Below are 11,201 nucleotides of genomic sequence, written 5' to 3' on the forward strand. Positions count from 1 at the left end.
ACACCTGTAGTCCCAGCTACCCGGGAGGCTGAGGCAGGAGAGTCGCTTGAACCAGGAGGCAGAGGTTGCAGTGAGCAGAGATCACACCACTGCACTCCAGCCTGGGCAACAGAGGGAGACTCTGTCTCAAAAATAAATAAAACAAAACAAAAAAACAAAACAGGACCTCTCTCATTTCATCACAAAAATCAATTCCAGTTGGATTAAGACCTAAATGTGAAATCCTAAACTATAAAGCCTTTAGAATATAATATAGGAAAATATCTTTGGACTTAGAATGGGTAAATATTTTAAAACAAAAATAGAAAAACATTAAATTGGCCAGGCATGGTGGCTCATGCCTGTAATAGAAACACTTTGGGAGGCCCAGGTAGGCGGATCACTGGAGATCAGGAGTTGAGACCAGCCTGGCCAACATAGTGAAACCCCATTTCTAGTAAAAATACAAAAAATTAGCCAAGTTTGGTGGCAGGCGCCCATAATCTCAGCTACTTGGGAGGCCGAGGCGAGAGAATCACTTGAACCTGGGAGGCGGAGTTTGCAGTGAGCCGAGATCAGGCCACTACACTCCAGTCTGGGTGATAGAGTGAGATTCTGTCAAAAAAAAAAAAAAAAAAAAAAAAAAAAAAAGGCCGGGCGCGGTGGCTCAAGCCTGTAATCCCAGCACTTTGGGAGGCCGAGACGGGTGGATCACAAGGTCAGGAGATCGAGACCATCCTGGCTAACCCGGTGAAACCTCGTCTCTACTTAAAAAAATACAAAAAACTAGCCGGGCGAGGTGGCGGGCGCCTGTAGTCCCAGCTACTCGGGAGGCTGAGGCAGGAGAATGGCGTGAACCCGGGAGGCGGAGCTTGCAGTGAGCTGAGATCCGGCCATTGCACTCCAGCCTGGGCGACAGAGCAAGACTCCGTCTCAAAAAAAAAAAAAAGAAGAAGAAGAAGAAAGAAAAGAAAAAAAGAAGAAAAAAAAACATTAAATTAAGACAACTACAGGGCCGAGTGCACTGGCTCACACTTGTAATCCTAGCATTCTGGGAGGCCGAAGTGGGTGGATCCCTTGAGCTCAGTTCAGAAACCAGCTGGGGTAACATGGTGAAAACACGTCTCTACAAAAAATACAAAAATTAGCTGAGGATGGTGATATGTGCCTGTAGTCCCAGCTACTCTGGTGTGTCAGTTGGGAAAATTTTGAAGTGACTTGTGTTTTAGATAATATTATCAATCAATTATAGGTCTCCTGAGTGTCATAATGATTTTGTGGTTATGTAGGAAAATGTTCTTTTTCTTAGAAATACGGAAATTGAGGCCAGGCACGGTGGCTCTCACCTGTAATCCTAGCACTTTGGGAGGCCAAGGCGGGGGGATCACCTGAGGTCAGGAGTTCAAGACCAGCCTGGCCAATATGGTGAAACCCTGTCTCTACTAAAATACAAAACTTAGCCGGGCATGATGGCAGGTGCCTGTAATCCCAGCTACTCGGGAGGCTGAGATGGGAGAATTGCTTGAACCTGGGAGATGGCGGTTGCAGTGGGCCGAGATCACACCACTGCACTCCAGCCTGGGTGGCTGACCGAGACTCTTGTCTCAAAAAAAAAAAAAAGAAAAGAAATATGGAAGTTGAGTGTATTAAATAGTCTGTTCTCATGCTGCTAATGAAGACATACCTGAGACTGGGTAATTTGTAAAGGAAAGAGATTTAATTGACTCACAGCTCCACATGGCTAGGGAGGCCTCACAATCATGGAAGATGAAGGAGGAGCAAAGTCACCTCTTACAAGGTGGCAGGCAAGAGAGAACATCTGCAGGGGAACATACCTTTATAAAACCATCAGGTCAGCTGGGTGCAGTGCCTCACGCCTGTAATCCCAGCACTTTGGGAAGCCACGGCTGGTGGATCACCTAAGGTCAGGAGTTCAAGACCAGCCTGGCCAACATGGTGAACCCCTATCTCTACTAAAAATACAAAAAATTAGCCAAGCATGATGGCAGATGCCTGTAATCCCAGCTACTCAGGAGGCTGAGGCAGGAGAATCGCTTGAACCCAGGAGGCGGAGGTTGCAGTGAGCTGAGATCGCGCCACTGCACTCCAGCCTGGGCAACAAGAGTGAAACTCCGTCTCAAAAACAAAACAAAACCATCAGATCTTGTGAGATTTATTCACTATCACGAGAACAGCATAGGAAAGACCTGCCCCCATGATTCAATTACCTTCTACCCAGTACCTCCCCTATGATATGTGGGAATTATGGGAGCTACACTTCAAGATGAGGTTTGGGTTGGGACACAACCAAACCATATCATTGAGGAAATGCTTTTTAATCCACTGAGATATGAGAAGGCATTTCTAGATTGAGGCTACAAAAACTTTCTGCCTCTTCCCCAACATAACCTTTCTTACTTGAGATGTAAACTGAATGCCAGGAAAACCCCTCCCCAGCCCCCTCACACATGGACCACTCTTCAAATGGAGTTTGAGGGGCAATGACACTGGGTAGAGTGAAGCAGAAGAGATTTAGAAACAGTCATGGAATTTGTGGGGAAAATAAATATCCAAAACATAACTTTCAGCCTAAAGACTGTGGGTCTCAAAACTGAGAAAAGAATGCCCTTTCCCCCAAAAGCTATCCTAGGAAGTCTGAGTCCTTAAGGCCCACCTGTATGCAAAAGTCATTGATTTGGTTCTTCTACCTCCAGGTCTGTAACCATCAAAATACTGTTAGACACAAATGGCCCATTTTTCTCTGTGTCCATTCTTCCCTCCTTGGTCTTTTGGAGCACAGGATTGTACCTGTAACATTGTACTGACTGCAGTCCTCCATATATCAGAGTAAGTCTTTATGTGATTACTCCTAGAGCTGCACTGTCCAATACAGTAGCCACTAGTCATATGTGGCTCTTGAACACTTGAAATGTGGCTAGTCCAAAATGAAATGTGCTATGAAATTTGCAAGCACTTTGAAGACTAAGTACAAAAAAAAAAGGTTAAATAACTCACTAATAATGTTTACATTGATTAAATGTTGAGATGATGTTTTGGATATACCGGTGATATGGTTTGACTCTATGTTTCCACCCAAATCTCACCTTGAATTTTAATAATCCCCATATGTTATGGGAAGGACCCAGTGGTAGGCAATTGAATCATAGGGGCGAGTTTTTCCTGTGCTATTCCTGTGATAGTGAATAAGTCTCACAATATCTGATGGTTTTATAAAGGGGAGTTCCCCTACACAAGCTTCTTGCCTGCTGCCACGTAAGACATGCCTGCTCTTCCTTCGCCTCCCACCATGATTGTGAGGCCTCTCCAGCCACGTGCAATGGTAAGTCCATTAAACCTCTTTCCTTTATAAATTAGCCAGTCTCGGGTATGTCTTTATTAGCAGCATGGTAACAGACTAATAAAACTGAGTTAAATAAAACATTTTTAAATTAAGCTGGGTGTGGTGGCTCATGCCTGTAACCCCAGAACTATGGGAGGCCAAGGTGGGTGGATCACCTGAGATCAGGAGTTCAAGACCACCCTGGCCAACATGGCAAAACCCATCTCTACTAAAAATACAAAAATTAGCTGGGCATAGTGGCATGTGCCTGTAGTCCCAGCTACTCAGGAGGCTGAGGCATGAGAATTACTTGAACCCGGGAGGCAGAGGTTGCAGTGAGCCAAGACTGTACTACTACACTCCAGCCTGGGCGACAGAGTGAGACTCTGTCCAAAAAAAAAAAAAAAAAAATTAATTTTACTTGCTATTTTTTGTTGTATTAATGTAGCTGCTAGAAAATTTAAAATTACATATATGTTTGCATTTGTGTTATGGCTTACATTATATTTCTGTTGTACAGTGCTGCTCTAGAGTATCAGAGCCTTAAAGGAAGAGAATTTATCTTGCTCAAATTGTGTTCTCACAGGTATAGGAGCAATAATCGGCATACTCTTTACATGCTCAAGAGATCTCCATTGACAATATTCTGTATTTGAGAATCTTCTATTCCTTATATGACAATCAGCCTCTCTCTTGAGTCAAACTCCAATTTCTTGCAATTGAAAGGGACATTTTTAGTCGGAGAAAGCAGGAGGAGGTAGCCCTAGACTAGGAAACTGGGGAGGGGGGTGAGGATGAGCTAAGGATGAAAGACTGGGGCATGCTTCTGCTAAAAGAAGGCAGCTTCGGATATGGTACATTATGAACCCTTGTGTCAAGGAGTTTTCTCTTTCCATTTCTTGGCTCTGTTTCTCCTGTGTTTGCTCCATATCCAGGCAGCCTCCCTCCTCTTCCTCTGCTAGTAGCTTCCAGGACCATGAAAGCCTTTCAGATTTGTGTCCATTGTGGGAAAAAAGGAAGTCTGTTTCCCTAATAGCTGAAACATAAGTACAGAAATTGATCCTGATTGGTAAACTGGGGTTAAGCTCTATGCCTGTCTTAGCCAGAGTCTTCTAGAAAACAGAGCCTGAGGCAAGGATTAGAGTTTTTTTTTTTTTTTTTTAATTTGGAAGGTGTTAAGCACATGGTAGCAAGGATAAGAAGAGAAGAGGGACGTGGAGCAAATAACAATGTAAAGCAAATTGAAGTGGTAAGTTATTGCACTGGGCTATTGCCTCATGTTGAGATGTGGTTCTCCCAAACTGATTTCATAGTAATTTTATAAAATTTAAACCCCACGTTGTCACTTTCTGGTCTCAAATCCTATAGGATAAGGCTTATCTCTTTAGTCAATCCAGCCAAGAATTCAAGGACTCATCCAAGAAAGGCATACATTTTGTGAGGTGTATCACATGTCATTTCCTTGTATGATGCAAACTAAATCTGGGAGGATGAGTGGGAACTAACTAAATAAAGAAGTTGGGCTGGGCACGGTGACTCACACCTGTAATCTCAGCACTTTGGGAGGCCAAGGAGGGAGGATCACCTGAGGTTGAGTTTGAGACCAGCCTGGCCAACATGGCAAAACCTGGTCTCTACTAAAAATACAAAAATTAGCCAGGCATGGTCGCAGGCAACTGTAATCCCACCTACTCGGGAGGCTGAGACAGTAGAATTGCTTGAACCCAGGAAGCAGAGGTTGCAGTGAGCTGAGATGGTGCTACTGCACTCCAGCCTGGGTGACAGAGAGAAATTCCATCTCAAAAAAAAAAAAAAAAAAGTTAGACAGAAGAGAAAATTGCACCACTGAGGACCAGAAACCATGAAATACCATGGAATATTTAGGGAACCATAAGGTCTTTATAGCTGGAGCAAAATATGCCTGGGTGGAAATTTGGGAGCCACTTCTAGACAAACATGAAATGCTCTATACTGGTCTGTACTAAGAAATTTACCTTTTTTTTTTTTGTCTTAGGGTCTTGCTCTGTCGCCCAGGCTGGAGGGCAGTGGTGCAATCTTGGCTCACTCTAACCTCTGCCTCCTGGGTTCAAGTAATCCTCCCACCTCAGCCTCCCTAGTAGCTGGGACTACAGGCATGCACCACGATGCCCAGCTAATTTAAAACAATTTTTTTTTTTTTTTTTTTTTTTTTTTTTTTTGAGACGGAGTCTCGCTCTGTAGCCCAGGCTGGAGTGCAGTGGCCAGATCTCAGCTCACTGCAAGCTCTGCCTCCCGGGTTCACGCCATTCTCCGGCCTCAGCCTCCCCAGTAGCTGGGACTACAGGCGCCCGCCACCTCGCCCGGCTAGTTTTTTTTTTTTTTGTATTTCTTAGTAGAGACGGGGTTTCACCATGTTAGCCAGGATGGTCTCGATCTCCTGACCTCGTGATCCACCCATCTCGGCCTCCCAAAGTGCTGGGATTACAGGCTTGAGCCACCGCGCCCAGCAAAACAATTTTTTTTTTTGAGACAAAGTCTCGCTCTGTCCCCCAGGCTGGAGTGCAGTGGCGCAATCTCAGCTCACTGCAACCTCCGCCTCCTGGGTTCAAGCGATTCTCCTGCGTCAGCCTCCTGAGTAGCTGGGACTACAGGCATGTGCCAGTACGCCCGGCTACTTTTTGTATTTTTAGTAGAGACAGGGTTTCATCATGTTGGTCAGGCTGGTCTCGAACTCCTGACCTCAGGTGATCCACCTGCCTCAGCCTCCAAAAGTGCTGGGATTACAGGCATGAGCCACCACACCCGGCCTAATCTTTAAATTTTTGTAGAGAGAAGTTCTCACTATGTTGCTCAGGCTTACCTTTATCTTAAAGTTATGAGAAATGATTGAGGGATTCCAAGCAATGATGTGGTTTGATTAGACATATGTTTTAGAATGATTACTCTAGAAGCAGTGGGGAGGCTAGAGAGATTAATCCAAATCACAAATAGAAATACCAGTTTGGAATCTTTTAAGCAGTTAGAAAGTGCTAAGAACCTGATTGACACATTGGTAATGGGAATGGAGAGAAAAAGATAGACTGAGGAGAATATACGGGACTTGGTGACTGATTGGGGGAGGTAATGGATGAGAGGAAGAAATTTAAGCTGGAGAACTGGGTAGATGGTGGTACCACTTCCTGGGTTATGGAATACAGATTTTATTGAAAAGATTATGAGTTGAGTTTTGGACATATTGACTTTGAGGTGACTGTGGGATAGCCAAGTGGAGATACCCAGTTGGACACTGAATACAATGATCTGGAGCTCAGGAAAGATTTCTAAGATAGAGATATAGAGTAAGAAGTGTTGGGGCTGGGCACGATGGCTCATGCCTGTAATCCCAGCACTTTGGGAAGCTGAGGTGGGAGGATCACTTGAGGCCAGGAGTTTGACACTAGCCTGGGCAACAAAGTGAGCCCCTATCTCTACAGAAAATTTAAAACATTAGCTGGGCGTGGTGATGTGAGCCTGTAGTCTTAACTACTTGGGAGGTTGAGGTGGGAGGATTGAGCACAGTTCAACGCTGCAGTGAGCTATGGATTGGGCCACTGCACTCCAGTCTAGGTAACAGAGCAAGGCCCTGTCTTTAAAAAATAAATAAATAAATAATACAAATAAAATTAGCGTTTAAAAAAAAAGTGTTGGGATGTCAATACAATAAATCAAACAGGCCAGGCGCAGTGGCTCACGGATGTAATCCCAGCACTCTGGGAGGCCGTGGCAGGCAGATCACTTGAGGTCAGGAGTGTGAAACTGGCCTGGTCAACATGGTGAAACCTCATCTCTACTATAAAATACAAAAAAATTAGCCAGGCATGGTGGTGCATGCCTGTAATCCCAGCTACTCGGGAGGCTGAGGCATGAGAATTGCTAGAACCTGGAAGGCAGAGGTTGCAGTGAGCCGAGATCACGCCACTGCACTCCAGTCTAGGGGACAGAGCGAGACTTCGTCTCAAAAAAAAAAAAAAAATCACTCGGACAAAATGTCTAGCTAGACAAGAGACTATGCCTACTGACACACCCCTAGAGAAGGACATTTCTGTCCTCAGCAAAGGGAGGGAATAGTGCCTATGGGGTAAACAAAATAAACACACAGGCACTGATAACAAGCCAAGCCAGTGGGTAGGCTCTGAAGCATAACATAAGGCTTCCTGGAGCAGTAGTAAACCTAAGAAGTAAACTTCTTTAAAATGGCAAAGTGTGGCTATATTCAGCCAATTAAAAGCAGGTGTATGGAAAGCTAGGATGACAAATTTGGAGTAAATGTGCTAAAAAAAAAAATGTGACTGAGTTATAAGATATGAGTAATTGAAGATGGTTATTCTCCATTTATGGTTTTAGATTAGGTGAGTTCCTAAACCCTTCTCAGTTCCAAAATCCTGATTCCATGAGCTGGCATTGAAGAATGGGTAAGATTTGGAACTCTACAAACACTAAACCCTTCCTCCGGGAGCTGTTCTCCTGCCCTTCCAGCCACTCCATCCATATGGTTCTCATAAAACCCGACATCTCTGCCTACAATTGATTTAAGGGTGGGCACCTCACCTACCTGGGCCAATAAGAATCCTTACCCCAGGAATTTTACACTGAAGATGGAAAGAGAAGACAGCTTTTGTCTGGGTGATGGAAACTGAACATATGTAAAATATGGAATTGACAGTAACCATGATTTGCAATCAGGTGTTTAAAAAGGCAGGGCCAGAATGAAGACAGAAACAGAGGTGAAAGATGGAGAGGAAAAAACAATCTGGGTTTCCCAAAGTCCTTCAAGACCTGGTCCCAGTCCACTGTGAGCATGTATCATAGCCCCTGAATTCCATGAGACACCCCAATATCCCTCTAATAACATCATCCTCCTTTGAGGCTTCAGGTAGCCCCAGTTGATTTCTAGTTATTTGCAACCTAAAGAATCCTAACATACTGACTTTGGTCAGAGCCCATATGGGAAGGAGAAAAGTAAACAGAAGTTGAAGCTATAAGGTAGGACTAGATATAATGAGGATCTTAAGTGCCAGGCGTTGGATTGTAACTGGAGTAGTGGCTGTGGGGAGGGACCTGATAGGAAATCCATTAACACAGAATCACTAAAACTTTCATCAAATGTTATCAGGTTTAAAAATAAAACACGTTCAAAATCACCGTGGTGCTGGCTTTGGTATTTAGCTTTCACCACATCGTAAGCAATTTTAATTAATGCTCATTCGTTAATTTTCATTAGAAAGTTTTGTCTCCTGCTGTCTCCTTCCATGTGTTAACTATAACTCTCTAACACAAGCATCCTGTAAAATGCTATGTATGTTCAGGCTATCATTCATGGTAGACCCTGCCATCCTAAATACCTTGCCTCAATCATCAGTTCTCTTCCATTCCAATCAGAAGGATTGCAGCCAAGATTATATTCACTGCAATGAGTCCTTTTAAAGAGACTGATCCTTTTATCTTTATCTTTTACAATCTAAAAGGATCAGTTTCCTTAAAAGGACTCTCATCCATCAAACAGTTCCAGCCTCATTAAGTCGGAGACTGGAACAGTTGGTGGAAAGGTGTCTCCTTCTCCGGCTGAGACTTTGGTGAACTGGGCTACCAATCAAGATGCAGATTCCTCTCTGGCTCCAGGTATGGAAAGTGGTCACTATTTCTAGGGGGTGCAGCCCACCTGGTCCTTCTAGGCCATGTTATTGAAACAAGCTGATGCTCCTCAGATGGCAGATAGGCCTGTTGATCCAGGTCTAGGAGATGCTTCAGCATCAGATATGGCTCCTACAGTTCCATATCTTGCCGGTGGGAAAATAAATAGGTCCAAACCTCTATGAAGGCCCATTTGCCAATATCCATAATAAAAACACATATACTCTTGGCTGGGTGCAGCCTCCCAAATTACTGGGATTAAATTACCTGTAATCCCAGTAATTTGGGAGGCTGAGGTGGATGGATTGTTTGAGGCCAGGAGTTCAAGACCAGCCTGGCCTACATGGCGAAACCCTGTCTCTACTAAAATACAAAAATCAGCTGGGCATGGTGGCACATGCCTGTAATCTCAGCTACTCAGGAGGCTGTAGGCAGTAGAGCCACTTGAGCCCAAGAGGCAGAGGATGCAGTGAGCCGAGATTGTGTCACTGCACTCCAGCCTGGGAGACTATGTTTCAAAAAACAACAACAACAACAACAACAACAAGGAAAAAAACCCAAAAAACAAACAAAAAACCCTCCACACATACTCTCTAGCACAGAAATTCCAGTTCTAGGAATTTACCCTACATACTTACATGTGTGTGAAACAAAAATGTGTAAGACTATTCATTGAACACTGTAAACAAAAGACTGAAAATAACCAAAACCCATCCATAGCGAAGTGTTGGAGTACATTTATACCATGGAATACTATGCAGCTATAAAAATGAATAAGTAGGCACTCTATATAGTGAAGAGGAATGACATCTATGATATGTTGTTTGGTTTTTGTTTTTGAGACAGAGTCTCACTCTGTTGCTCAGGCTGGAGTGCAGAGGTATGATCATGGCTGACTGCAGCCTCGATCTCCCAGGCTTAAGCAAACCTCCACCTCACCCTCCCAAGTAGCTGGAGCACAGGCGAGTGCCACCACCACACCCAACTAATTTTTAAATTTTTTCTAGAGACCGGGTATCACTATGTTGCCCAGGGTGGTCTCAAACTCCTGGGCTCAAGCAATCCTTCTGTCTTGGCCTCCCAAATTGCTGGAATTACAGGCATGAGCCACTGCAACTGGCCTATATTATCATGTAATAAAAGTAACATGTAGGCTGGGCGCAGTGGCTCACGCCTGTAATCCCAGCACTTTGGGAGGCCTAGGTGGGTGGATCACCTGAGGTCAGGAATTTTAGACCAGCCTGGCCAACATGGTGAAACCCCATCTCTACTGAAAAATACAAAAATCAGCTGGGTGTGGTGGTATGCACCTGTAATCCCAGCTACTCAGGAGGCTCAGGTAGGAGAATCCCTTGAACCTGGGAGGTGGAGGTTGCAGTGAGCTGAGATCACACCACTGCACTCCAGCTGGGTGACAGAGTGAGACTCTGTCTCAAAAAAAAAAAAAAAAAAAAAAAGTAACTTGCAGATGTGTCTGTATAGGAGGTGGCCATTTCTGCTTAAAAAGACAAAGGAGGCCAGGCATGGTGGCTCACACCTGTAATCCTAGCACTTTGGGAGGCTGAGGTGGGCAGATCGCCTGAGGTCAGGAGTTCAAGACCAGTCTGGCCAGCATGGTGACACTCTGTCTCTACTAAAAATACAAAAATTAGCCAGGCGTGGTGGCGGGTGCCGGTAATCCTAGCTACTTGGGAAGCTGAGGCAGGGAACTGCTTGAACCCTGGAGGCGGAGGCTGCAGTGAGCTGACACAGTGCCACCGCACTCCAGCCTGGGCAACAGAGTGAGACTCCATCTCAAAACAAACAAACAACAACAAAAAGACAAAGGAAAACTGTGTATTTGTATTCTCTTGGACATAAATTTTAAAAAGCTGGATACACAAAAAATTATTTAAAATGGTTGCCTCTATGCAGAAATCAATGGTAGGAAATACAGGAAGGAGGCTTTTCGCTGTATACAATTGTTTCCACCTTCTGGACTTTATACCATGTGAAAGTTTTCTCCATTAAAAAGTATTATTTTATTCTTTTTTGCAGAAACAGAGTCTCATTCTGTTGCCCACCTGAAATGCGGTGGTGTGATCACAGCTCATTGCAACCTTAAACTCCTGGGCTCAAGTGATCCCTCTGCTTCAGCCTCCTGCGCAGCTAGGACTACAGGCACATGCTACCATGCCTGGCTAATTTTTTAAAAACTTTTTTGCAGAGATGGGTCTTGCTGTGTTGTCTAGGC

The sequence above is a fragment of the Macaca nemestrina genome, chromosome 1 (assembly GCF_043159975.1).
Source record: "Macaca nemestrina isolate mMacNem1 chromosome 1, mMacNem.hap1, whole genome shotgun sequence".
Taxonomy (NCBI): domain Eukaryota; kingdom Metazoa; phylum Chordata; class Mammalia; order Primates; family Cercopithecidae; genus Macaca; species Macaca nemestrina.